This window comes from Psittacula echo (genome assembly GCF_963264785.1).
Source record: "Psittacula echo genome assembly, chromosome: 4".
Classification (NCBI taxonomy): Eukaryota; Metazoa; Chordata; class Aves; order Psittaciformes; family Psittacidae; genus Psittacula; species Psittacula echo.
The window spans coordinates 102,245,765-102,273,365 of record NC_137738.1 but is presented as its reverse complement, the minus strand read 5'-3'; the positions used below and the strand labels follow the sequence as shown (position 1 = coordinate 102,273,365).

Below are 27,601 nucleotides of genomic sequence, written 5' to 3'. Positions count from 1 at the left end.
AAGGCCACCAAATTGGTCAGGCAGGATTTCCCCTTAGTGAAGCCATGCTGGCTGTCACCAACCACCTCCTTGTTTTTCATGTGCCTTAGCATGTCTTCCAGGAGAATCGTCTCCAAGATTTTGCCAGGCACAGAGGTGAGACTGACTGGTCTGCAATTCCCCAGGTCATCCATTTTTCCCTTCTTAAAAATGGGGGTTATATTTCCCTTTTTCCAGTCATCGGGAACTTCACCTGACTGCCACTATTTTTCAAATACAATGGCCAGTGGCTTAGCAACTTCATTCGCCAGCTCCTTCAGGACCTGCGGATGGATTTTGTCAGGTCCCATGGACTTGGGCATATTCAGGTTCCTAAGATGGTCTCGAACCAGATCCTCTCCTACAGTGGGCCTGAGGTCTTCATTCTCACAGTCCCTGCATCTGCCTTCCAAGACTTGGGTGGTGCAGTCAGAGCCTTTGCCAGTGAAGACCGAGGCAAAGAAGTCATTAAGAACCTCAGCCTTCTCCAAATCTAGGGTAGCCAGTTCTCCTGATAGCTTCCAAAGAAGGCCTACGTTGTCCCTAGTCTGCCTTTTACTCACTACGTACCTATAGAATCCCTTCCTATTATCCTTAACATCCTTAGCCAAGGCCTTAGCCTTCCTCACCTGGTCCCTAGCTTCCCGGACAGCATCCCTGTATTCTTCCCAGGCCGCCTGTCCCTGCTTCCACCTTCTATAAGCCTCTTTTTTCCTTTGAATTTTCCTCAGCAGCTCCTTATCCATCCAAGGAGGTCTCCTGGCCCTCTGGCTGCACTTCCTTCTAGTTGGCATGCAACACTCCTGAGCTTGGAGCAGGTGATCCTTGAATAACAACCAACAGTCTTGGGCCCCCCTGCGCTCTAGGGCTGTATCCCATGGAACCTTACTAAGCAGGCTCCTGAAGAGGCCAAAGTCTGCTCTCTTGAAGTCCAGGGCAGTGAGCTTGCTGCATGCTCTTCTCACTGTCCTGAGGATCTCGAATTCGACCATCTCGTGGTCACTGCAACCAAGGCTGCCCTGGAGCATCACATTTCCAACCAGCCCTTCCCTGTTGGTGAGCACGAGGTCAAGCATGGCACCTCTCCTTGTCGGCTCCTCTATTACTTGCAGAAGAAAGTTGTCTTCCACACAACTGAGGAACCTCCTGGATTGCTTGTGCCAGGCTGTACCTTCACACCAGCAGATGTCAGGGTGGTTGAAGTCTCCCATGAGGACAAGGGCCTGTGAGCGTGGGCTGTTCCTATCTGCCTATAGAGCACTTCATCCACAGATTCCTCTTGATCAGGTGGTCTGTAACAGATCCCCACAATAATGTCCCCCATCGCTGCTCTCCCTGTAACCTTGACCCACAAACTCTCTGTCGACTGCTCACCTGAAAATGATCAGGTAATGAATCAAGAAATTAATTCTTAGTTCTTAGTCATTCCTACTACTCAAGTCCCAAACCACTATTCAGTTGAACACAGAAATATGTGATGAATGTTTCCTTCAGCCAAGCACAAGAGAAGAAACAAATTTGGTACTTGTGACCCTCAGAGTGCTGTATTTTATGGTATCTCTACTTAAACAAGACTCCAAAGAGAACTGAGATTCTTGCAGGGGCTGAAACAAAAGTGCTCCTGTGTTTAAGACTCTCTCTAGCTCCATCCTCACCTGATTTTTGGATGTGGCTTGTCCCTTTTGTCACTCATGCTTTAATTTGTCTCCTAATCTCAACCCTGCTATTCAATGTCTAAGCATTGTGCATGTTTCCTTAAAACCACAAAGAAGCAACCCCATTGTGTAAACAAAACCCATTAAAACATTTCCTGCCCCAGGGAGTTCACAAAACAGAATATAAACCAGCCTTGTTGAACTGGTGGCCTGCAAACTGAATCCAGCACAAACAATCCCATCGTATTTCTTCCAAAGACTTGCAGGAGATGCGCACACTGATGTAGCACTCCTAGGGCAGCACAGCAATGCCTAGTGGATGAGTAAGTTCTCCTGGGCCTTACAACTACTGATGGACAGGGCCAACGAATGCATTGCAAAGTGATAGAAAAGTTGCTCTGCATTTCCTGTAACTCTCTCCCACCCTGCCCCTCTTTCCAAATATGGAATGAGGTTATCTGTCCAGCTCCTATTGCCCGTATGTGTGTAGAAAGGGAAGCTACATGTTTTTCCAAGCCAGCACCATGCCCTTCTCCCCTTAGCAGGACTACTGAACACCCACAATAAAAGTCAAGAGGTGACAGATGACTATGGGAACTGAACCTCCATACTCAAAGCAATGAAGATAGTACCTAAAGGACAGTCTTGAAGCGCAGCTCTCACTGAGTAAATCCCAGGCCTCTGGAAACATGCTGGGGAACAGTAGACTTAGTAAGGAAACAAAGACCCTACAACTCCCTATTGCTTTACCTGCTGTCTGTCTAAAATACTGTATTGGATCAAGACACTTGCTAGAATCACAATACATGTTCAAATACCAGTACTATGAAACAATGTGTTTAAGGGGTCAGCCAGAAGGCTCTTGTATGGAGACTCCAGTGTGGACAAAGTTGGACAAACATTAGATAAATAAGTGGGAGAGGCTGAATCATAGTGGAAACCAAGAGAATTTACGTTTGTTCTAAATGGTGGACCTCATGGACCTAGATTTCAAAGTGAAGCATCTACAGTCAGGTGCATTCACTAGGATTTTAGGTAGGCCCCCAGACTGAACATTTTGGCACCATTTTTTGTAATTTTGATTTATCCAAAATTTGTCAGTGTTAGCGTTTTGGAAAGCATGATCTCTTCCAAGATGAGCACCATTCCAGCACTGAGCTTACATCAAAGCCAACCCTCCCTCCAAACCATTAATAAGAATTTTAAGCAAAAACAGTTTAACATTGTTTCGTACTGCTCCCCTGAGGTATCCCCCACCAAGTGTTGGCATTTATTCATCACTATGTGTTTCTGGTCCCTCCAGTCTGTTTTCAGTCTGTTTTGTAATCTTCATCTCCAGTCAGTCTAAATTAATTTTTCAGCTCAGTCTTCATGGAACAATACATTAATTGCCTCAGTATATGAATAGACATCATATTTACAGAGATTAAATGACCACATTCTTTTCATCTACTTGGTCTGCACTTCGGATCAAACTAAGTGATTAAGTTACGTCTGGATTTGCTTCTTATAAATCTGTGCATGTGCCATTCATATTCCTTTACAATGGCAAAGATAACTCATGTAGAGAGTCTGCATATTTCCTACATGCCACTAAAGGTATTGAATTAATAACTAAAGTGTGCTCTGAATCACACAGAAAACTCAATAACTCTTCTTCACCAGGGTTGAGGTTTGCTTTAAGTGCTTGCAGATTTAATTTGTTTGGTATTTTCTCCATTATTCTGTTAGGACAAAATTCACCCTTCTTTTTCCATCATATACACTCTGTTTTGGCAATTATCTTGAGGGTTAGCTAACATACACATGGCTCCATGTGAATGCATGGCACAGCAAATTCTTGTTTCCTTATTTAGACTGTTGTACCACAGATGGAAGCCAAAGTTATTGCATAGTGACTAGCTATTTTAATGACTGCCGTTTATTCATAAAGATCAATACAAGATATCTTCCTCTGTCCTCTGGTTCTTGTTTGTTTCTTCTGTTTTTCAGAGATAACTGTACATGCAATAGCTTCTTGACTAATTGAAGAAAAACATAGCAGGCAGATGTGGTTTCCCAAGTTTATTTCTAAGATGTTTCTCATATCCCTGAAACTCGTCTCATAGAGGTCATATTCTGCCCCATTCCCAATGTCTTCAGTTAATGTTAGTGTCAGGAGATAGCACAGAGATTCAGTAAATCCAGCAGTACTGACTTCAAGTTCTCATTCTGTGGGGCTTCCTAATGCTGTTAGACAGTTTGAGGTCTAAAACGGGATGAAAGGAGACAACGCGAGGTAAATATGTCACTTCCACTCATAGCTCTGCTTATGGATGTTTCCCAACTTGGTGAAAGTCAGCTAACCCCCAGGAACAGCAGTAAGGTGTATTGGCACATGAAAAAGTTATGGCCTAGAGCTACTCTTTGCAGAGATCAGAACTCTTTTTTCGATCACATATAATGGGGGTCACCCCAGTAATAAGAACAGGATTCTGGGTCAGTTTGAGGTCTGAACTTTTTGTGATTAAAGGGGGGATTGGGGTCACGAAGAAAAAGCTCTTTGCTTCTTTGTGTCATTCCGCTAAACATTAAATGTGAATTTCCATCAGCAGAAATGAAATAGCTGTTCCAACAGAGTTCCTGAAGTTTAGAGACACACACACACACAAAAAAAAAAGCCAAACATGTGAGCAGGAAAATTACGTCAATTGAAGAAACTTAAGTGTTCTCTAAAAGGGGCCCTACCCTTGCTGTGAAAGTAGATGGACTTCTCCAAAAAGTGATGAAAAGAACAGTTTGTTCCAGCTGCCCTGTGACTCAGACTGGCATAAATGTAATAACTGGCCAGGATAGTTCTGGGACAGAAAAGTGGGGAGAAAATAAAGGCCAGATACTGCCTTGGTTCAGAAGATGTGAAACATTCAAGTAACTGAACACCAAGCTATAGAACGTCTCTGGCTCCCTACTATCTCACACAGTGAATGTACCTACTGTACACAGATGCAGGCGAAGCACAAGCACAGAGATAATGGCAGACGAGTAGCAGCCTACTGGTCATAACTGTATCTGAAATACTTCGGTCTAAAAACCTCATCACTTACTTGGGTACTGAGAATAGAACTGAACACACCTGAAGGTATGAAGATCTTTAAAAATGACCAATCTTTAGGGACTTCAGGCTGTGAATCCTGAGAGGATCTCAAAGAAACCCAGTTGTTGAGTCCAGCAGTGGTTGATGAGATGAGGAAAGCAAGATAAAAAAGATCAAAATGGACTAGATAAGTCTCTTGATATCAGCATCTGTGACTTTTGCTATCAGCATTGTGACACTGATTTATTTGCCTCTTTGTCTTGACTAAGACCTATTGAAATGAGAAACAGCACTTCTCTGGCAATTTGTTAAAATCACTTCAAGTCTCTGAGTGATGTTAATGATCACTGACTGAGGTTGGAGAGCAGCAAGGTGAATGGCATGATGAATGGCAGATGACAAACATACACTTTTCTGATTAACTTATATCTGTGCACTTCCAAGGACTCTCAATACACCTCATCATATCCTACTCTTTACCTTACTTACCTTCATCACTCTCCTGGGAAGTGTCCTCATTTAATTTATTTTTAATACAGAGCTGAAGAAGAGAGGGAATAAATAACTTGTCTATGGTCATCCAGGTCTGCCTAGGTATCCAGCACTGGTGCAGGCAGAGACCTCCATCACTTGCTCTTTTGGACTTGAAGATAAATCTTATGACTGGTTGGTCCTTAAGGATGTGCTCAGAGCTTTGCTGCTCCCTACCCTTGTGACAGCATCTGCGTCACCAGATATTGCAAAAGCTGTCACAAGGAGACAGGACAGTTACAGACATAAGTACCAGCATCAGACCTTGTGAAGGTGCTTGAGGTTTGGTGCATGTGCTCTAGGGCTGCCAAATTTAAAGGCACTCCAGCAGATTTTTGCAGAAGTATTCACAGAGACAGCCTGTCTCCACATGTCTATCAATAGTGCTCAAGTGTCAACACTTCCAGGCTAGGATCTTAAGAGGCCCTCACCTGCTGTAGGGTTGCTAATGGCCATTATCCCTGTTTCATAAATGAGGAAAGTCAGGCACGCAACAATAAAACAATTCTTCTGCAGCAACTCACAGATCAGAGCTGGAATTAAATATATATATATATTAAAAAAAAAATGAACCCCTGTCTCAAGTGTGCTGTACTATCTACAGAGTTATCAAACCACTCCTCTCAGGGTTTTCTCTTCCATTCCCTCTCCATCAGCCCCATCTTCCCCTAATTGCCAATCATTTCTCTCTTTGCTATTATCATTTCCCTTCCTATTGTCTTTCCACTGTCCCTCTCCCAGCAACAATCCCTTCCTTCCAGTTCTGCAGCTTTGCCTCAGGTCTTTCCCTAAATTTCATTGCGTCACGCCATCTCCCTAAGACCAGAGCTGCTTCTCAGGAGTGGAACATGCAGCTGTTGGCGACTGGAAAGAGGCCAGCAGACACCCTGTTCACCCTAGCTGTGCTGGAGTAGGATGCTGAGTGACCATGTCAGCAGAGAGAGTAGTAAGAGTCCTTGGCTGCCTGTTCAATATCCTGGAAGCAGCCCCTAGTCACTGGAAAAGGGATCTGAAGGAAAAAGGTTGCTCCCCCTGGCCTCCCCCAAATTATATTTCATCCAGCATGAAGGAGATGTTGACAGAAGGGTCCATGTGTCACCAGAAATGAGAGATTCTTGGCTGGTAGGGATGTGCCTCCACTAGTCACCTCCACTCCAGCAAGAGGATACCTGAGGCTCCTGATTATCCACAGCAAGAGGTTGAACGCTTAGCACTTCAGTGTGCTCATAAAAAGGGCTGTCATGTAGAGCAGAGAGAGGGCAAAGGCAGGACAGCCAGCTCCCTTGTGTTATGTGGAAGGAACGAGGAGAAAGAACAAGTTTATTTATGGCATTGCTGCTCTGATTTGAGTTCACAGGGGTTTGGAAGCATACAGTTTTTATGTTAATTTATTTTTAAACTCAGGAGGAAGGACTGAACTCACTACCTGTGAGCATATCATTGACCTGCTCCTTGGGTCTATTAATCTGACATCCTCTTCCAGTGCATTTCTCCCAAGATATATTTCATTAGCTAAACCTAACTACACAGAATTTGCTCTCGGGATGCACAATGGTCAAATAATGGGACGAGTATGGTATGAAACCGCAGGGAAATGGGTTTGAACAGAGCTCAGGTACTCTCCAAGTCTGCCTTCCCAAGCAGTGTGTCTCCAAGTGATGAAATGCAATGCTATCAAATATCATGACAGAAAGCACGAATATAAAACATGAGAGTGCCTCTTAAAAATAAATGTTGCTTTGTGATCTTTTTCTCAGGAGAATGAAGTTTCCAGTGTGCTAGCTCTCTCTGCGTGTGGTATCACATGCTGCATGGTCTGTTCCCTATAAGCTCTCAACATATGCTATGAATATGCCTCTGCAGTACAAGCATTCTAAATCAGATGCTTATGCCACCTTCTGATCTTTTGCAGTCACACATACATACATCGGGTTTTGCCACAGGCTATCTATCATTTCTCCCTTTCCAGCATCTGAAACGCATGACCCACAATTTGGTTTTATGTATGTTTTACTGCAGTTCCAACATAATCACACAGGAAGCTTTAATTCTCACCTTATGAGGCCAAGCACAGACACATAGCACTGGACACAGTCTGCAGTTCTAATCCTTGTCTTTCAGAAGTGTCATGACTGTATCTCTGATCACCAACAGGCTCTATTTCTCACAACTTAAGGAAACATTATTGAGTCAAATTCCAAGCAAAGCCTCACTCTTCATGGTCAGTTGTTTACCCACATCTTTTTTTACCTCCTACCCCAAAGTAACACTTTAGGTCATTAGGCAGCTGCTGCCCTCTGCCTCTGAGCTCTACTCATTTCAGCTATGGATTAAGTACACTAGTGGTGCACAAGGTGGGCATTTTCCATCATTGTAGCACAGACAGCTCTTCAAAGGCATGCATCACTCTCTGATGACCTACACAAATTGCAAGCTTGTATTGCACTGGGCAAGGGTAGGGAATGAATAAATGGATCCTCTGCATATAATATTTTAGGTGCAAAGACCAATCTCTAACACAGGTCAGAATACACTCAAGTAGGTACAGATTTCCTGCAGGCATCAAAGGGAAGCAGTCCCATTCACTTAGGACTCACCTTGTGTCAAGGCTATGATTTGCCCCTCTCATTCCTCCCTCTCATCCCCTTCTACTCATTCACCAGGAATTCACCACACCCGGTCTCTTCCCCATCCCAGACTGCAAGCGGCAAACACAGCTGGACACCATCATCCAGCTTCCAGCTGCCCCTGTTTAAGGCCATAAAAAGAGCTTATGGGTCACCTCAGCCCCTGGCTTACTGCAATCAGCCATACAAACCCTCTTGCCTCAGAGAATGACATAATTTGGCACAGCACTCACCAGAACAGTGCTGTCTGTACACACCAAGTGATGCTGATTCAAGTAGGGCTCACCCAACCTGACATCGTGTTGTATGTCCTTCATCCCCTCCAATGGCACATTTGTGTGTAAACTTCAGGGAATGTGACTCTTCCAGGAGGGCATATCCCAGGCACAGGGACATTTCTAGTGGGAATATGCCCTCACTGCTCGAATGCAAGAAGATGGAGGATTTTTTAGCTCTGTGGAAGGGGGTTAGCTGGGAAGAGGTGACAGGGAAATAGTCTTGTAAAATACCTGTCCTGTGCATGGAGCAGATGGCACAGGGGCATCAGAGAAGCCCTGTAAACAACCAGTTGAGCTTTAGTAACAAGCCATTTCATCTGCTTCAAATATAGACTCTATCATCTTCCAGCTAGGGCTGGAAAACATCAGGTCTGCTCTGCCTGTGGGGCTTTGCAAATTTGTATATTCTGAACTATTGCCAGGAGTAACTTTGGTGCTGGGGGGATCAATGCTGGGCCCTGTGCAGCGCATCAGTAAGGTAGTGACTTATCCATGGAGGAGAGAAGCTGGGGAAATCCACTCCCACTCTAAACTATTTCTTGGTTCTTTACATTTGTTATCAGCCCTTGGGAATACATTTTCCTCTCTCCGTACTTTTCTGCGGTCTGCATTATCATTTGCTAAATATTAGCATGTGCTGTTTATCATGAGGTCTGCAACCCTTGTTCACTTCAGGGAGTTTGCAACTCAGTCACAGCAATAAATTTTCTGATATTCTATGGGCTTTATAGCACTAAGAGGCACACAGCTGAAATTACTATCTCAGAGCCTTCAACCCCTAATCTCACACTGAAATGTTGCTCACCAAGGGCAGGGAGGATGCACATAAATGCAGGTTGTTTATGCTAACAGTGGGTTCAGACTCAGGCTCCAAGCCTGCTTACTAATCATGATGACTACTTTGGCTCCCTTGGTTTTATAACATGTTTGAAGGGCTCAGGGAAACCACAATATCTGCAACTCCCTTTCAACAGCATGTTTGGTTCATGAGAGCTGCTGGACAAGCAAAGGAAACAGGGTGTGCTTGTGGCCTGGGAATCAGTGGTAATAACATTATAGTGACCAAAATTAACACCATGGGCTACAATTAATGTTGTTCCTCTATGTTTATTGCAGAACAGAATCATCTGAGACCTGACTCAAAACCCGTTGATTTTGCAGCATGTCCTAGGACCCGCTCAGACAAGACATCATTTCTTACTGACCTACTTTGCCCAGCATATTTGGGGAGTTTGGATTTTCTCCCTGTCCCTTAGACAACAGTAGATGTTGTCTAAGAAGGGAACCAAATTTTAACCAGAAAGGTTACTCCAGCACCTCTGCGTTTCTGAGCCGTGAAGCCCCTTTCAGACTCATTCTTGCTTAATGACTAGAAATGCTCCAGCTTCTCCTGGCTACAGGATATGATCCTGAGTACCTTCAAAGCAAATCAGAGTTCAGACTGAACCAAGAACATTTAATAAAGAGTTTGAGGGGTTTTTTATTAAAGAAATAAATCAAATGCTATTTGAACATACATGTCTAAAAGAAACACTGATCTGAGGAATATGTATTCTCAGTTATCAAATTAGCCCAGCTTAGTTTCCACCACCAGTCTAAGTAATGGTAGATACTGTCCAACCACTTCTTTTTCAAGAGGCTGAGAAATCACAGGGAAAGTCATGAGTATCAGAGAGGAGACATCCTCCTGCCCTGAACGTACCAGACAGTGGTACAACTGCTGCTCTCTGAGAAGGGAAGCACAGGAAAAGAGGAAGAGGAGACTTGTTGGGCAGCTGAGTGGCCATGTCACACGTGCAGAAGGAACAACTGGCATTATCTGGTTTTGCTTTGCCAACCTTATGGCAACAAAAACAAGAGAAAGAACTGGACAAAAATATTTGAGAACAGCCTAAGAGCGCAAAAATAGGGCTGCTTCCCCTGCAGCGGCAGAGCACAGCCCTCTCTTCTGTCCCTGTCTTGCTCTCCCACCATCACCACAGAAAACACTCCAAGATCAGGGTTCACTGGTCTTTTCCTGACTGATGCAAAATCCACTTTCCATCACAAAAGGGCCAGACTGTCTCAACACTTCCATGATAAGAAGTTGTTTTGCAGCCCCATAGCCCTTTCTGGTGGGAAAGCTGTTCTGATTTGGAGCAGGGATGTTTCTAAGTATGCCAGGTTCCTGAATGCAGTAGCCTGTTATCCCAGAAAGACTGAAGGATAAACAAAGAGGGACTGGAAGAATAATGATTTGTAAACCTCTCGATCTGGAGGTCAAATCCAAGGCATATCTATATTAATAAACTAAAGGGCTCAAGCACTGACTTGCAATAATACACATGTTCTAACTAACAAAATTTCCAGAGACATTTTGGCCTGTGCACACAACACCCAAAACAACAACCAAACAACAACCTGGCAAGGCCCAGGAAACAGCACAACTGAGGGACTTTTCACTGCAGATAGTTTGGGTATAGAGAGTTTCTCTACTCATAGAATCATAGAATAGTTAGGGTTGGAAAGGACCTTAAGATCATCTAATTCCAACCCCCCTGCCATGGGCAGGGACACCCCACACTAAACCATGTCACCCAAGGCTCTGTCCAACCTGGCCTTGAACACCGCCAAGGATGGAGCACTCACAACTTCCCTGGGCAACCCATTCCAGTGCCTCACCACCCTCACAGTAAAGAATTTCTGCCTTAGATCCAATCTAAACTTCCCCTGTTTAAGTTCGAAACCGTTACCCCTTGTCCTGTCACTACAGTCCCTGATGAAGAGTCCATCCCCAGCATCCTTGTAGGCCCTCTTCAGATACTGGAAGGCTGCTATGAGGTCTCCACGCAGCCTTCTCTTCTCCAGGCTGAACAGCCCCAACTTTCTCAGCCTATCTCCATACGGGAGGTGCTCCAGTCCCCTGATCATCCTCGTGGCCCTCCTCTGGACTTGTTCCAACAGTTCCATGTCCTTTTTATGTTGAGGACACCAGAACTGCACACAATACTCCAAGTGAGGTCTCACGAGAGTAAAGGGGCAGGATCACCCCCTTTGACCTGCTGGTCACGCTCCTTTTGATGCAGCCCAGGATACGGTTGGCTTTCTGGGCTGCGAGCGCACACTGAAGCTGGCTCATGTTCATTTTCTCATTGACCAAAACCCCCTAGTCCTTCCCCGCAAGGCTGCTCTGAATCTCTTCTTTGCCCAACCTGTACCTGTGTCTGTATCTGTATTCAAATGTGAGCCATGCCTTGCCATTTGCCCTTAGGGCCAGAGAACATTTCTACTGCATAAGTGTAGCCTACAGGGACTCTCTCCTAAACACACAGTTAAACGTCCAAAGTGGCACAGAGCTGTGTCTGCTGTGGTACGTAAGGGATGCCTCGCAGGTCATAGCTGCCTCCTTGATGTATTCAGACTTGTTCTCTGCTGTCTCTGCTGCCTGGGAGACATAAAGGTAGCAGAAGATGCTGCAAGTTGGGGTGATTCCCTGTGGCATGGGGATTTCCCACCAGTGGGCACTGAACAAACACCAACACCACCAATCAAGACACCACCATGAGGCAGGGAGGGTGGAGTGGCCAAGCCATGGCACACTGCAACAGGTCTGCTGGCAGATGGTGCCAAGGGGCTCACGGCCAGCTGGAAAGGATTCTTACTAGGCTGTGTTGGCTTTTGCCAAGATAAAGGCTGGGTAGACCCTGTAACGCCTCCCAGGCTATGGGATCTAGCTGAAATCTGCAAGTGCTAAATGCTTTGCTTCACCAGAGAGAAGAAAGTTTCCCTGTGTTGCTGGGGATGTTCCCTCCATTGACAGGGTCCAGGGGACACAGGTTGTCCAAGCAAGCAGCTCCTTGGCTGGAGCACATCCTCCAAATCAGGCAAGACCCCCCATGCTTGAATCAGGCTGTTGAGGTGACACACCTCCAGGCATGTGAGGTTATGATGTGGTCAGCTGCACCCTGGCAACACAGGGTGCACACAGGAGTTCCAGGCAGTCAGAAAGCAGGAGCATTATGGGGGTGCTTACAGCTCTGCTGGTGTTGCCCCAGCTGCTTCCATATGGACAAACACCCCACAGAGCTGGTGTGTGAAACCACACCTGCGAGAGCATTCTGCATTACTACAGAGTACAAATATCACCAAGGAGTTATGACTGTGGGACAAGCTGTTATTCTTGGCTTGGTTCAACACATCTCTTGTTGGAAATTATAGTTTTTTCAGTGTTATAGACTCTAGCCCTAACCCCAAATCATTGCTTCTGAGCTGGGTAAGTTTCCACTGAAATAAAAAGAAAGGGAATTTTTTTCTTTTATCACTAACTGGGAAAAGGAAATGCCCTCTGGAAGGAAATGGTTTCTTTTAATGTCTCAAAACAGAGAAGAGGCTCTTTGCTCTTTTGTGCCATAAGAAGGATAACATTGCCAATCCATTTTTGGGATCTGTTGTTTTCAAAGATGGCTAAAAACAAGAAATAAATAGCAACACCAGCCTTTTCTCTCTTGCATTCTTGCTGTCCTCCAGAGGGACAGCTGCCAGAGCAATGAAACTATATTAAGACCACTGCATCCCTTGGGAAAAGATAAACCTTTCCCAGGGTTTCATTTTTGCACAGTGTAATGTGGAGGAATCAGCACTGGATTCAGACACTCGCATTTAGGTGTCTGAAATATAGGTGTCTGCAATGGGTATTGGGTATGTGAGTCTCCATTGTTGTCAGCACTGCTCTGGTCTTTGCCATCTGAGAATAATTCAGCTGGTCAAATACCCAGGATCCAGTTAAACATGATTGTCCAGGGCATTTGAAAGGCCCTACTCTGAAACATCAAAGAGAGTGTGCAAATACTAGGCAGGACTTATAAATAAAACAAATTGTCTAAAATCATACTATATGCATATATATGGGCTATGACCTTTAGATATCTAGTCAGTACAAAACCATTTCCTTGGCTACAGCAATATCTTTGATACCTTTAGCCTGCTACATTCAGTATCAGAATCAAAACCTGAACCCCATCCTGCAAAACTGGGTTCAAAGCCACTGAACTCTTTAGAAGAGATATTATTTGCCAAAAGCAGGTATTATTGAACTATATACCTAATTTTTGTCTTTTCTAATCATAAGACATAAAACTTTCAAAGACTAGTAAGTTTAAAAAATATTTGAAGTTAGTTAGTCAACTTATAATCAATGAGGTGCTAGAGAACTTCAATTAGACATCACAATGTTTGTAGACTCAGGAAGGTAATGACAAATAGTAATTGAAAATATGCAATTTTGTAGAAAACATATCCAAGGTAGGAATTATCTGACCTAACTTTAGATGTCAACAATGCAGATACTCACACTTGGTCTGGTCACCATGGGTTCCTTTAAAAACAAAACGGAGAAATAAGCACTCACAAGGTACCTGAGATATCTACTTTAAAATGAAATTAACTGCAACCTAGGAAAGACAATTTCTTTTTATATACTGACTACAAAGGGAGGCCAGCGTATCTAGTCCATATGCAGCTGATTAGACTGTAGACGGCTACATCTGGTCAGCATTAGGGCATGTTTAATAACATACCTATCTGCAACTGCATTCCTGTTCAGATCAATATGTCTACACACTCAGTACTCCATCCCTCTATTTACACTCCAGATTGCATTCGTTGCTTGTTCAAACCTTTAGTCTTGAACTCCAAAAGCATCTGTAGGTTAGACCCAGCTACACTGAGATCTACAACTCGCTCCGTAAGGTCCCTCAGGAAAACACAACTCACCAAGCCAGACCAAAACACCTGAGATGCAGTTAGAGACACAACATTCCCTCCAAGAAGTCTGCAGAGGAGTGCTTACAGAGAAACAGAGGAATCATTACAAGTCCCTTCATCACTTAGGAAAATATTTTTTCCCTAACCAAAATCTCAGTGTTAATGATTAAATACATTCCTTACATAAAATCTGCTCAAGACTTCAGGAAACCCATTTACCAAGAGCTATCATGCCAAAAAGTAAAGTAGTTTGTACGTAGCTGAATTCAAAAGCCTTGCATATATAAAGAGCTGGTGAACCTTTTTGCAGTCTGGGGCAGGTAAACAATTTTTTTGCACCAGTCTAGCTTGAAAATCAAAAAGCCTGGCTCAGCCATGGCTGTGTCAGCATCCCAGGGAATGGGGTGCAGTTTCTTGGCCAGCTGCAAAAGGAAGGTAAGTCAGTCAGTCATCCAGATCTATAACAGTGCAACTTGCACTGTTATTAGAAGTTATACCTCCCCATCTGGAAATTAAATGCAAACATACACATATGCTTAAGCATTGCTTAAGAGAAAATCACTACCCTGACAAAGCTGAACAGGAACAGGAAAAAAACAAAACAAAAAATACAAACCAGTATCTGTGCCTCCCTCGTTTAGTTTTCTGTACCATCAGAGCACCCCCATATTTAACCGAGCACAGTTTAGGGGACAAAGAATAATGAGGTGAGGAAGAAAAGAAAATCCATTTGTTTGTTAATACTGTAATAGGCTAAGAAATATCTGACAGAAAATTTACATTACACCAATTTACTACATAGCTTGGTCTTCTCAAAACACACCGCTGACATTCTATAATCCATTCTTCACCAGAACCCAAGGCATCTGCAGAAGTTTTTGGTAATCTCTGACAGCACAGAGGAGAAAATTTGCATTTCGTACTTGTGGGAATCAGGTACAGCTTTCACATAGCAGAAGTCAGACCCTTTGATCAATATACAGATCATTAAAAAATGTGTGTTAGTATGTAATCATGGGGTAGATCTGGATGGTTTGATTTTTTCAATGAAAAACCATAGGAGAGAAGAGAATGTAACATTAGTTATTCTTCATAGTAATAAGAATAATAAAAATACTCCAGAGGGAACAAATAAATGAAAGAGAAATGGGAGACAGTCATTGAATTCTTGACTGAGTGCATTATCTTGACAACTATGGATGTGTCAGGCAGGAGCTTAACACATAGATCTTTCCAAAGCTCCATGTCAATAAAGTTTGACAGCAGCTGTAGGCTCTGAAAGCAGAAATTCGTCATATCTGTGTGGTCATGTTTGCACTAAATGCATAAACTGAAACCCCAAGGGAGATGGTGAGGCTGGTGCTCTCTCATGCCAGATGCTGAGCAAACAGCCTTAGAACATGCAGCCTAGCCACACAAGGCAGGAGGAAGCCAAGTGACTGCCCAGTATCAAAAACATGGTGACAAATCAGGGGTAAGAAGAAAGCCTTTTGGTCTTAGGCCATTGCCTATCCACTGGGCCATGCCGACTACCATGCTTGTCCAAATATAGAGGTAACACTTAGAATCACGGAATCATAGAATGGTTAGGGTTGGAAAAGACCTTAAGATTATCTAGTTCCAATCCCCCTGCCATGGGCAGGAACACCTCACACTAGACCATGTCACCCAAAGCTCTGTCCAACCTGGCCTTGAACACTGCCAGGGATGGAGCATTTACCATTTCTTTGGGCAACTTGTTCCAGGGCCTCACCACCCTCACAGTAAAGAACTTCTTCCTTATATCCAACCTGAACTTCCTCTGCTTAAGTTTAAACTCATTACCCTTTGTCCTATCACTACAGTTCCTACTGTAACACAACACTTGTTGGTAAGAAAGAGGGAGAAGAAATGTGGTAGGGTTTTGCCCTTTTACAAACTGATCTATTTTCTTTTTAATTTTCAGGCACCCTTGGAAAAAAGTCATTTTTTTATCTATTCCCAGTGGTGTTTTTCTTCTAAAGAAAATATTACAAGAATTTCTTCAAAGCTTGAAGCAAATAAACATGATCTAGATAGTGCAAGATTGAACTAGATAGTGCAAGTCCCATCTACAGACTGGTCCTTGATATAGAATCATAGAATCATAGAACAGTTAGGGTTGGAAAGGACCTTAAGATCATCTAGCTCCAATCCCCCTGCCATGGGAAGGGACACCCCACACTAAACCATGTCACCCAAGGCTCTGTTCAACCTGGCCTTAAACACCACCAAGGATGGAGCATTCACAACCTCCCTGGGCAACCCATTCCAGTGCCTCACCACCCTCTCAGTAAAGAATTTCTTCCTTAGATCCAATCTAAACTTCCCCTGTTTAAGTTTGAACCCGTTGCCCCTTGTCCTGTCACTACAGTCCCTGATGAAGAGTCCATCCCCAGCATCCTTGTAGGCCCTCTTCAGATACTGGAAGGCTGCTATGAGGTCTCCACGCAGCCTTCTCTTCTCCAGGCTGAACAGCCCCAACTTTCTCAGCCTGTCTCCATACGGGAGGTGCTCCAGTCCCCTGATCATCCTCGTGGCCCTCCTCTGGACTTGTTCCAACAGTTCCATGTCCTTTTTATGTTGAGGACACCAGAACTGCACACAATACTCCAAGTGAGGTCTCCCGAGAGCAGAGTAGAGGGGCAGGATCACCCCCTTTGACCTGCTGGTCACGCTCCTCTTGATGCAGCCCAGGATACGGTTGGCTTTCTGGGATGCGAGCGCACACTGAAGCCGGCTCATGTTCATTTTTTCATCGACCAACACCCCCAAGTCCTTCTCTGCAGGGCTGCTCTGAATCTCTTCTCTGCCCAACCTGTAGCTGTGCCTGGGATTGCTCCGACCCAGGTGTAGGACTTTGCACTTGGCATGGTTAAACTTCATCAGGTTGGCATCAGCCCACCTCACAAGCGTGTCGAGGTCCCTCTGGATGGCATCCCTTCCCTCTGGCGTATCAACTGAAGCACACAGCTTGGTGTCATCAGCAAACTTGCTGAGGGCGCACTCAATCCCACTCTTTGAATCACTGTGAGCTATAAGCATCTAGGCTAAGGCACTTTTTGACCAGCTAGGGGACAGGTCTGTTGAACTGCAGATGGAGCTGCATTGCCAGGTATCTTCCTTTGCCTGAGGCATTGTCTTGGACCAAAATGGAGTGACATCCATTCAAAAAAGAGACCTCCAAGTCTCTGCCTTCCCTCCTTCCCTTCTTCCCCTGAAGGCACCGACACCAATGGTCCATCTGCTTTGGATTAACCAGCCTCCAGAGTCTCTGCAGGCAGCTGTAAGATGGCTTTCAAAGATAAGAGATGGTCCAGGGTGGCCTCATGGGTTTGGAATTCAGTTAAATATCTTCTAAAGGGATTTAGTATGATTTGCTTCATTGTTTATATGATATAGTATCAGTCATCCTTAAGGCCCCAAGCCTTTGTATCAGAAAGGTTGGGAACACAACCAGCCAGCAAGGGATGCTGATGATGTCCCCCATGATTCTGTTTTCCACATGCAGAAATGCTTCCCTCCTCTGGCATTCAGAAATTGCTAGTTTCTTTGGCTCAGTTCACCTAAATGAGGAAAAATAAGTGAAATACTGAGCAGCAGGATACTTGGGACTGAAGTTGCAGAGAGAGTCAGCTGTTCTCCCCAGGTAGTGGTGCTGGTACTGCATGATGCTGAAACAACTGCCATTGCTAATATACGGCAAAGAAACTGTAAGTCTCTGCTGGCCCCCAGGGGAAAAATAATCATAAGCCTGCTCAGTGATTGCTAAAAGATATACGTAATTGGGGAAAAGAGCAACAAAAAGACAACTGGGTGACTGGACAGGTTGATTTATGAGGCAAGATTAAAGGAGCTGAACATGAATGGCTTAGCTAAACAATAACTAAAACAGGACATGAAAAGTAGCCACTGTCAACAGTATTTGAAGTGTCTGTCTGAAGGGGCATTAACCATTTGGGTGCGTACACTTTGAATAAAAGGAGGTCATGAAATGGAGGTAGGAAAAGTAAATGCCAGGTGAATGTTTATGAAAGTTTCTTGAAGAACAAGAGTGCTAGGGTATAACTTCCATGTCAATCTCCTCACCACTTTAAGGTAAGATCCACCCCCAAGAGGTCATCTGTGTTGAGCAGACATTACCTAAGGAACTTGAGGGACATCTCTACTAATCAAAATGCTTCTAAATGCCTCTAATCACTAGTACAGCGATGGCCAGATGCAAAGACTGTAAAAGCCGATTCCAAGACCTCCATACAACCAGAAGATAAAATACCTGTGCCTTAGGCCTCCAAAGTCAAGGTAGAATGCAAGAAAATGCCCAAAGAGGGTCAAAAGAGTGGTTCTCTGGAATTCTTTTGTACCACTCAATGATAAAATGGACCTGGGCATGTTCCAAGGTGGTGGGAAGGCACAGAAATGTCAGCCATCACTTTGCCTCTCCCAGCCGAGAACTTGAACTGGAACAAGAATAATGCTCTATAGCTACACATGGCTAAAGGGACCCAGGTTGGCCACCATTTGATGTTATACATTGCATAGTCATATAACTCAATAATATCCTCCTCCCTGCCTAGTCCTTGCAGGGCAGAGTTGTGAACAGCTGCCTGCTATGGAACTCCCTCCCTAGTTGGTCTGACCATAGAGAGCCATAGCTCAGGTTCAAAACAGGGAAAAAAGAGAAATTATCTTGCCACATCCTGCTGCTTTCTTTTCATCTCATATAAGAAAGGATTAGGCAGGAAATACTGCATGGTGAGAAGTCCACGTGGAGAACAAAGCATGGATCTACTCATCTAACAAAGTCACCACAGAATATACAACAATAAGCTACCAGATAGGGAGGAAGCATGTACAGGCAAGGCATTATGTTGATAAATTTTAGGTTCAGCACAAACCCCTGACACAAACTTTTGTGTGAATGTTGTCTCCATGCATAAAGTGAGATTAATACTTCCTCCCAAAATCTGCCCGGCCCTGCTTTTGTAACCGCTAAACTACTCATGGTAGGGACTGTTTTGTAGTAAGTGAGTGCATTGCACAACAGGACAGTCCTTATGGAGACCTGTAGGCATGGCAACATCATGTAAACCATTAGTGCACTTCCCAGCAATTAAATACACATTTGATGACCATGTACCTTTCATCAATGGGATACAGACACCCCTGAGTGGTTGTTACTGTTATTCTATTTCAGCAGCATCTCACAAACTCCGATTGTACCACAGGACCCTATCACAGAGGTCACACACATTTGCAACTTTGGTGGCTTTCACAAAATTGCTATTTATTTCTCCTCTCCGTCTGCTCTTCCAGTTCTCTTTTCATGGTCAGGAACAAGGATTTTCCAAATCTCATAGAATTTCCTGTTTGCTTCACATTAAAGTGGAGAAAGAGAAGAGAGGGCAGCTAGAAAACAGCAGGGCAGTGGTACGTGCACAGCAGAGAAATGTGCACGTGCTCGCAGAAAGACACCAGCTGTGAATCCTTCTATAAACGGTGCAAGGAAATGGCATTATCTTGATACGTTTTCAAAAAGTGAAGGCAAATATGTATGTGTTCCATGCAAACAGATCTTAATTGGTCATGGTGCCAAATGCCCCCTGTAAATTTAATCTAATGAGTTTTTCACTGAGCTGTCAGCAATCTCCAGTAGCCTTCAGGCACTAATGAGTTAGCATCAAGGTGTCAATGCTTTTGGCATTAACCTCAATTAGGAGGAGTTAGGGTGATCGCTGAATGAAGGGTCAGCCATTCATTGCTCAGACATTCCTCTGGCTATAGCCTGCAGTGTCCCGAATGAAAGGGGCTGGCAGACTGGCTGCCTACCGCCTTTTCAGTAAAGACTCATACCTGGAAACATTACTGTTAATTACTATATTTGAAACCTGTGCAGGTCTTGACAGGCATGGAGAATCATCAGTAACCCTACTTAATGAGGCTATTCCATGAGGTTTCCAGGTAAAAAAAGTAATAAAATGATAAATATCTACCACTTATTCATGCCAGAATTTTTAAAAGAACACTGCTAAGGGAATCAATATGTCAAAGAATAGAAAGTCTGTACAGGAGGGTTGTGAATGCAGAAAAAAAAATCACCACATAGATAATCTATTTCATTTTAATTCTGCTTCACTTATCTCTCTCCAGATTTTCCAAAAGATTTCTTTTAGATATATTGCATTCATCTTGCACAATCATTCTCAGGTAGCTCTGCTTTTCTGAGGAGAAATCATGGATGGATCACAAATGCTTTCAAGCCTGTACCCTCCCTATTCAAGCACAGAGGTCTCCAGACAGCCAGACAGACCCCTGCCAGACCCACCCCAGTTCTCTAGCTGGAAGATTGATGTTCAGCCCCAAGGACATGCGCAAATTTATGTTAGAGGAAATCATTCAATGAGCAAATCTGTTTAGAAACCTCAAAGATATGTCCAGAAATCTTAAAATCTGGGTTATGTTGCAGTTTAGCATTCAGTTATCACCATAGGAACTCCAAGTTCATTCTAAAATGCTTCTTAAAATTCTAGCTTTCTGAAATATATGGATAATACCAGAATGAAAAAAAGTCCCACCTGCCTCCTTCCCATCTTTGCCATCACCCACTCCACACAACAGACAACAGTCTAACCTCCCTTCACTGCAGCCAACCAATACTCCAGCATCCTGTAGCCTGAAGTAGCATGGATACTGAGCAAAATGACCTGCAGCAGCCCCTTACACTCTGCAGGAACCATGCAGCTAGCCCCTGATGCTCTTCCCTGTGATTTTTAGACCATGGTCCCTCTCAACTAAAGTGAAACAAACCAAAAAAAAAAAAACCACAAATAAAAGGAATAAAGGTCTCAGGTGCACACACCTTGTGAACAGTGGGGGTCAGGCGTTGTAAAGTACTTTTGCTAACTCTTTATGGGACTCTTTTCCATAGCAGAAGCTCTATATGTAACCCAGTAATGGCAGCAATGGAGGACCACAGCAGCAGGCTTGCAAAACTTGTCTAATTATAAGGCAGCGCTTGTCTTACAGCACATTCTGCTTAGGATCATCATAAAAGTTGTCTTTTGAACTGCCTCTCTGCTTCCTCCAGCCCCATCTTCCTTTCTCTCCATCCCCAAGGCAATGATTTTTATCTCCAGGTCTCTATTTCTTCTCCGAAAGAATCAAAGGGCTTTCAGGCCTTTCCCTTGAGGTGACAGCATTACCTGCTCCTCCTCCACCTGAGATGCAGAGCTCTGCTTCCTCACAATATTTATTTACCCTAATCAATGTCAGACACAGGCTCATTCTGCCCTGGTATTGAAGAGTTGCTGTGCCTGGGCCAGTCAGGCCAGACATGTCTGGACTCTTCTGGATGTGTGATTCAGATCAAGGTACAGTTGTACAGTAAGCAAAGACAAACAGGAGCAGCACAATGACAGCTTCCAATTACATAATTTACCAAGCTTCATCTTAGGCCTAATAGGGCTGTTTGTGCCATGTCAGTCACGTTTCACATTCTTGTACAATAACTAATGTTATACCTGAACAGTTCTTTGCCTGTATAGCATATTACTCCTCGATGTAGGATGACAGAGTTACTATAGCCTCTGTTACTAGCAGATACTCCCAAGTCCATTCGTAAAGTGTGTGCCCCGCTCACTTCAGCACTGCTCAGCAAAAGAGATGGCATCTTGCCTTTGCCCTCAGGTAATCCATGATCTCCAACAGATCTGTTCCATGAATCCAAATTATCTGAGCCTTGCTGACTGAAGGGTTTTCTTCTTTGCTTCTTTCTAAGATCCAGGAAACTTCCTCCACAAAAATTGTTAAGACAACATCATCAAAGATGACAAAGTCACAGTCTCAGAAGTCGGAAAATGTCAGCCTTGAGCTTTGTGCTCACCCATCATGGTGCAGTCTTCAGTTACACTGCCACGTGCTTTTATAAACAACTTCAGTGATGCATGAGTATTTTTGAAAGTGAGATCTCCTTTCTTCTGAAAGGAGAAACAAGCCCCTTTCTTTTCCTTCTGGATGGAAATGTGTAAAAGACAATTCAACAAGCTCATTTGCTTGCAGGAACAGGCAACAGCTGTTACATCACCGATGAAAATCTACTCTGCCCCCTCTCCCATACCACCAGCCAGTCCCTGACAGTCTACAACAAATCTGACTTTGAGAACAAGAGGCCAAAAGAATAGAAACCAGAAAGCCAGTCGAAGAAGATAGCAAAGCTATCAACCTCATACTAGCTCCTAGAAACATCAAGGGAATTTATAAGGCTGAAATGTAGAAAGTGGACCTCAATCCCATGCGAATCCAATTAACAAGAAAATCCTTCTCCAAACCCAGGTCTGGAGACTGATATAGCCTCGAGCTGAGGTGCAAGACACCAAGCTGCTATTTAAGAACTTTTTCAGCACTACCACTTCTGTTTGCCTACAGGTAATTTCTCAAGGTTCAAAGGAATAAATCCCCCCTAAGAACTTAAATAAGCATCATGTTCAGCTCTTATCTAGGTAAACCTATGATAAGTGGAGATCCAGTCAAATAGTAGGAGTGGAAACTAATAGCTGTATGGAGAAAACAATGGTATTATCATGCAGTTCATCTCTTTCAGGCACCTACTTTAGGATGAGATGATTTGTGCCTCTAAAGCAGCTGTTTCTCTCCATTACCTGTAAAAGGATTTTTTTCTCATATGGGAATGTCTACACTATAAATCTCTATGGCTTTTGTCTAAACTTGGTCAGATGAATCTCACTTCATGAATGTTCCATTATTTGCAGTCATTATGTGAGGACTGGATAGCTTTTTAAAACATACACTATAGCCTGAAGAAAAGTATTGGCTTGATACAAAAATTACTGGACAAACTTCTGTTACCTTGGGAAATAAGACAGAGGATTTGAACACATGTCCTAAACCATCTCTGAACCCAGTGTCTTGACATTAAATGTGGTCACATAATGGACTTCTATTATATCCTTACTCTTCGTTTATTTGGTAGGTCAAACTACATGGCTGTGATTTTAAAATCTGCATATCTCTGAGTTCTACTTTACAGTACAACACAAGAATCCCAGTTAAATAGATATTATCAAACATTATATATTCAGTATCCCTAGAGCCAGGCTGCCTAAAATGTTTATTTGTTTATAAACATCAATTTTACTTCAACTTTTGAAGAAAGGAAGTCTGCATTATATGTTCTGTTTCTGTCTTTCTCTAGCAAGACACTGCCTGCATTGCCCTGCTTCAAAAGGCTTTGTTTTTCCTTGGAGATATGGGATTTCTCCTTTTCTATATTTTTGCAAATCCTGGACATTGCTTTTTATAGCAACAAAAAGCATTTTTTTTTTCCGTGATAAAAATACATTTTCTATATTCATGAAATCATAAATTTTAAGAGCAAAAGGGACCATTACATTCTTCTAGCCTGAGGCATTGATAGATTTACTGCACAGGAGCTAATGGACTAGAGCACAGTCCCTTTGAAATGATGGGAGAGAATTTGTGCAGCTCTTTATCCTCCCTCCTCATCACCATTATGAGGGTAACCACCTCAGAGCTCTCCTGTCTAGCACAGAACCTGCCTCTAGTCCAACTTGATAGAATATGTATTTAAACACAACATTTTGGCAAAAAAGCTAGACTGCTTTCTCAAGTACTCAAAGGTCAGCACATCCACATTGCCCCAGAGCATCTCTGCCATCTCTCACTGACCCAGTTTGGTCTTCCAACAGCAGCACCAGACACTACAAAACAACAGTAGCTGCTGTCCCTGCACTCATACTTTATCCTTTACCTGCTCAGTTCTCTCATCAGGATGTGAAGCGCTTGGCCTCTGGGACCCAGCTTATTGCCTCATAAAGCAGGATGGCAGAGTTATTAATGTGGCAGAACTGCAGGATTTTTCCAAGAAATTTATGAGTTACCATGGCAGTTCATTAGCTCTCAGCCCAATGACCCCTTTCTACTGAGCATGAATCAACCAAGAGGCACACACACATCTAAAAGCACGATGGATATTCCCATCAAAAATACATCCAAGGCCACATTTCCTCCATTTTGTCTAACGTATGTCTAACAAAGGCATTAAAAAGCTGCCAGTTAACGGGACCTAGCCAATGGCTCTGAAACACACCTAGACACAAAGAAATTCACAATCCCCATTTTCTTTCTTTCTTTCTTTCTTTCCTTCTTTCTTTCTTTCTTTCTTTCTTTCTTTCTTTCTTTCTTTCTTTCTTTCTTTCTTTCTTTCTTTCTTTCTTTCTCTCATCAGGCCATTTTCAAGTGATGCTGTATTTAAAGAATAGTAAGTACTTAGCAGAGGGTTTACGTTGACAGCCTCCACTGACTGCACAGGGGAGGCAGGTCTAGCATCAGAAAAAGTAAGCACTCTGAATTGCTCCCTCAACTTTTGGTGCTAAGAATAATGTTTCTCTTTACACACAGACAAGCCACTCATCCCCACTTAAGGAAGCATTTCAGAAAATATTTAACTTTCATGGTATTTATGCATGGGTCTTAAAATAAAGCACACACTTAAAACACTTCCTTGAATCCAAGTGGCATTTGTGCACGTGAAAAAATTCAACAGGCTTTAATACATTGCTGAGTTAGGACTAGTGTACTAGAGAGGAAAGAGATCTAGAGAATTAAGGAGAGCCTTTGAAGGTAATAAGTGGACAATTAAGTAAAAGGAAAAGGTTGGTACCACAGTAACCTTTGCCAGCAAGTACAAAACCACTAGCAATGTACTCACAGATACTACAAATACAATGCTTTATACCAAAGAGAGACAGAAAGTCTTCTATTAAGTCTTTATTGCACTATTGTTCTCAGTTGTCTTAACACTCTTCTATTTGCTGTTACCCTCTAAGAGTTTCAGGGTATTCGAAAGAAAAGGCAGAGCTATTTTTTTTTTTCTAATCCCCCTCTAGTTCCAGCTGCCACAGTCAGAAAGCAAACTCACAACGTGTTATGTGCTTTCCCAGAATTAATTTGCCTTTTCCTTAAAAAAAAAAAGTATCTATTAATGCAGTAATGGGACCCACATACTGGAAAACCCCTCCTTCCGCACCATCCCATTAGCTACACCTGGCTCTGGGCCAAAATTTAGTATTTCAGCTCCTGCCAAGATTCAGGTTTGGAATGTTTTCACATTGGAGGATTTTTCATCTGTTTCTTTGGCTGGGCTAATGGGACCATAATGCACACAAGAGATCGCTATCACATCGGGCTGCTGGTTACTTGCTTGATTCAATCATCTTGTACATACATGCTAACTTGTAGCATTTCCCTCTCAGCTAAATGATGCCAACAGGCATTTAAAGTAAGATGCAGGGGGATATAACATGATAGGGAGAACTGCTGACTTGAAACACTCTCACTGGCTGGAATAATTACAACAAATTATTACAAAAATACAGCTGGGCAAAAGGTTAGATGACACCTTTAGTTAAAACCAGATTCACCAACAAAATTGTGTATGTCTGGCAGCAATTCTTATGTCCAATAAAACATGGCAGCTGGAGGAATGAACCTCCAAAAAATTTGGACATGGCTTAAAGCAAGCTATTGCTTCATCCATTTACCTCTTGGAGATCCGGAATACAGCTTAGCTCCTGCTGTCAAGCCAGAGAAGAACAGACTGCATGTGCTGACCTGAGAAACACTTGCAAATGTTCTCCTGCCAGGACTGGGAGATAAGTTGCCTCACTAGCTCTTCACTAGTCACTGGTCTACACAGCCAACACCAGCATTAATGCCTGTCACAAAGGCCATGTCAGCAAAAGGGCCATGATTTCTGCTAACAACACATGAGTTTTCAATTAGTATTACCTTTTGTCACCTCATAAATTACTCCTTCAACAGAGTCTTTCATTAATTGCTAACAGAAGATGGCATATTTTTTCTCTTTCCAGCCCTCCCCATGCTTTAGCACCAAGAGAAGATTCCCAACAGACCCCGTAATTACTAAAGTTTCTCACATGGGAAAAAGTCTGCATGAAAACCCTCCTACCTATGCTTCCACATCCATTAATACGCTTGCTTTCACCACCTCTTCTGAAGCAGCACAGTGGGTTGGTAACACTGGCAGTTTTTCCCACAGGTCAGACCAGTAACAATGGTTCAAACTGGTGAACCATGGCAGGACACTTCCGCCACAGCCTGACAGCCAGGGAGTGACAGAGAAGAGCAGACTAACTGCACTGCTTGATCTTAGAGAGTGATAAAGTCACCTATTTCAAGCAGCAACAAGAAACGCTTGAAGTGATACTCAGAGAAGCCTATTCTGTACACCACATTTCCCAAGCTTATGCAAAGCTCACCCTTTGTCTTTCACTGCTGTCCAATGAATAGCAGCAAAGCTTCATCCTGTGCTCCAGTAATCAAGTGTTTCCAACCAGAAGAAGTGGGGAACAGGGATATGTATCTAGATACAGGTCACAGGAAAGTCTGGTCATGTTTGTCAGTCAAAGCCTGCTCCCTTTCACTCCTATGTGTTTTGTGAAAGTAGGAGAACACCATACCAGGAGCAATAATGCATGCAGGTTTATGGAAACCTGAAACAGAGACATCCAACAGGAGGCTTTCTACACTGCAATTGTTCTCTAAACCATAAGAATATCAAATTGCTTAGGTTTACCATTTGTTTTTAAAGAATGATAGGATTTACTTCTGTCCAGCACAAACACATGGGGCTGGAATTTGATTTCTTGCTTATTTGGTTTTCACATTTTGAAGGATTTTGCTCTATAAGGGGAGAAATAGATGTCTAATGATCACAAAATCCAGCTCAGAGACATGTCTGAGATCATGGTTTTGAAAAGGAGCCATGGCTACCTTCAAGAGATGAGGCAGATTTCACCCACTAAAAAGCAAATAATTCCATTTTGTGCTTTCAACCATGATTCATTTCCTGATGCAGTTAAGCTATGACTAGAAAAGTTAAGGTTAGATTAAGAGATCATTACTGCCTTTTGTAGTGGACTTTGAGACCAGGACCACAATGCCAGAATAAAGCTGCGGAGGCCTTTGAAGGAGATATTCTCTTGGAAATACATCCCGGGGCTCTGTTTGTTTTGTCCCTGGATTTCTGAGTTATGGAGCTACTGTTTTGCTGCGTTGCCTTCATTTCTGTCAAATTCCTATGAGGATCAGCTTCTCTCCACTCTCTTTATGAGATTTTTTAGTATTTTTTTATATAAAGATATCACCTTCCTGGCTAGAAAATTCACAGGGCTTTGCATGGGTAGCCTTGCTACTTCTTGCTACAGCATTGCAACCAAAAACCAAAGAAACTAAGAAAAAATAACCAAACAAATGTCAGCCTTCCTGCCACTCCTGCCAAATGAAACAACAGCCAGACAGAAGCTCAGAGCCTGATGCTCTTGCGCCAATCCTCTGTTCTTCAAGGTGTTGTATATATAGCCATGTATATATAGCCATGCTATAGCAACTATACAAAATGCCACAGTAACTCCGTCTCAAATACTGTCTACCAGATTCAGCAGTTACACACAGAGATTGACTCACAGACCTGTTGCTGTCTGAGGACACAGCCAGCACCTCCTCTACTACATGCTCCCCCATCTGCTCAGCAGATTCAAAATAGCACCAGAATTTCCTTTTCCAGAGTGATGTAGAAAGGGACAGAGAGACTGAGCTGAT

The 27,601-nt window shown here is 43.2% G+C and overlaps 1 protein-coding gene across 2 annotated transcripts in view; it reads right to left on the bottom strand.

Moving 5' to 3' along the window:
• LOC308219797 (protein eva-1 homolog C-like) overlaps positions 1-27,601 on the bottom strand; it is a gene marked incomplete at both ends in the record, with an annotated part of 208,459 nt that overhangs the window by 77,092 nt on the left and 103,766 nt on the right. The window lies entirely within an intron of this gene.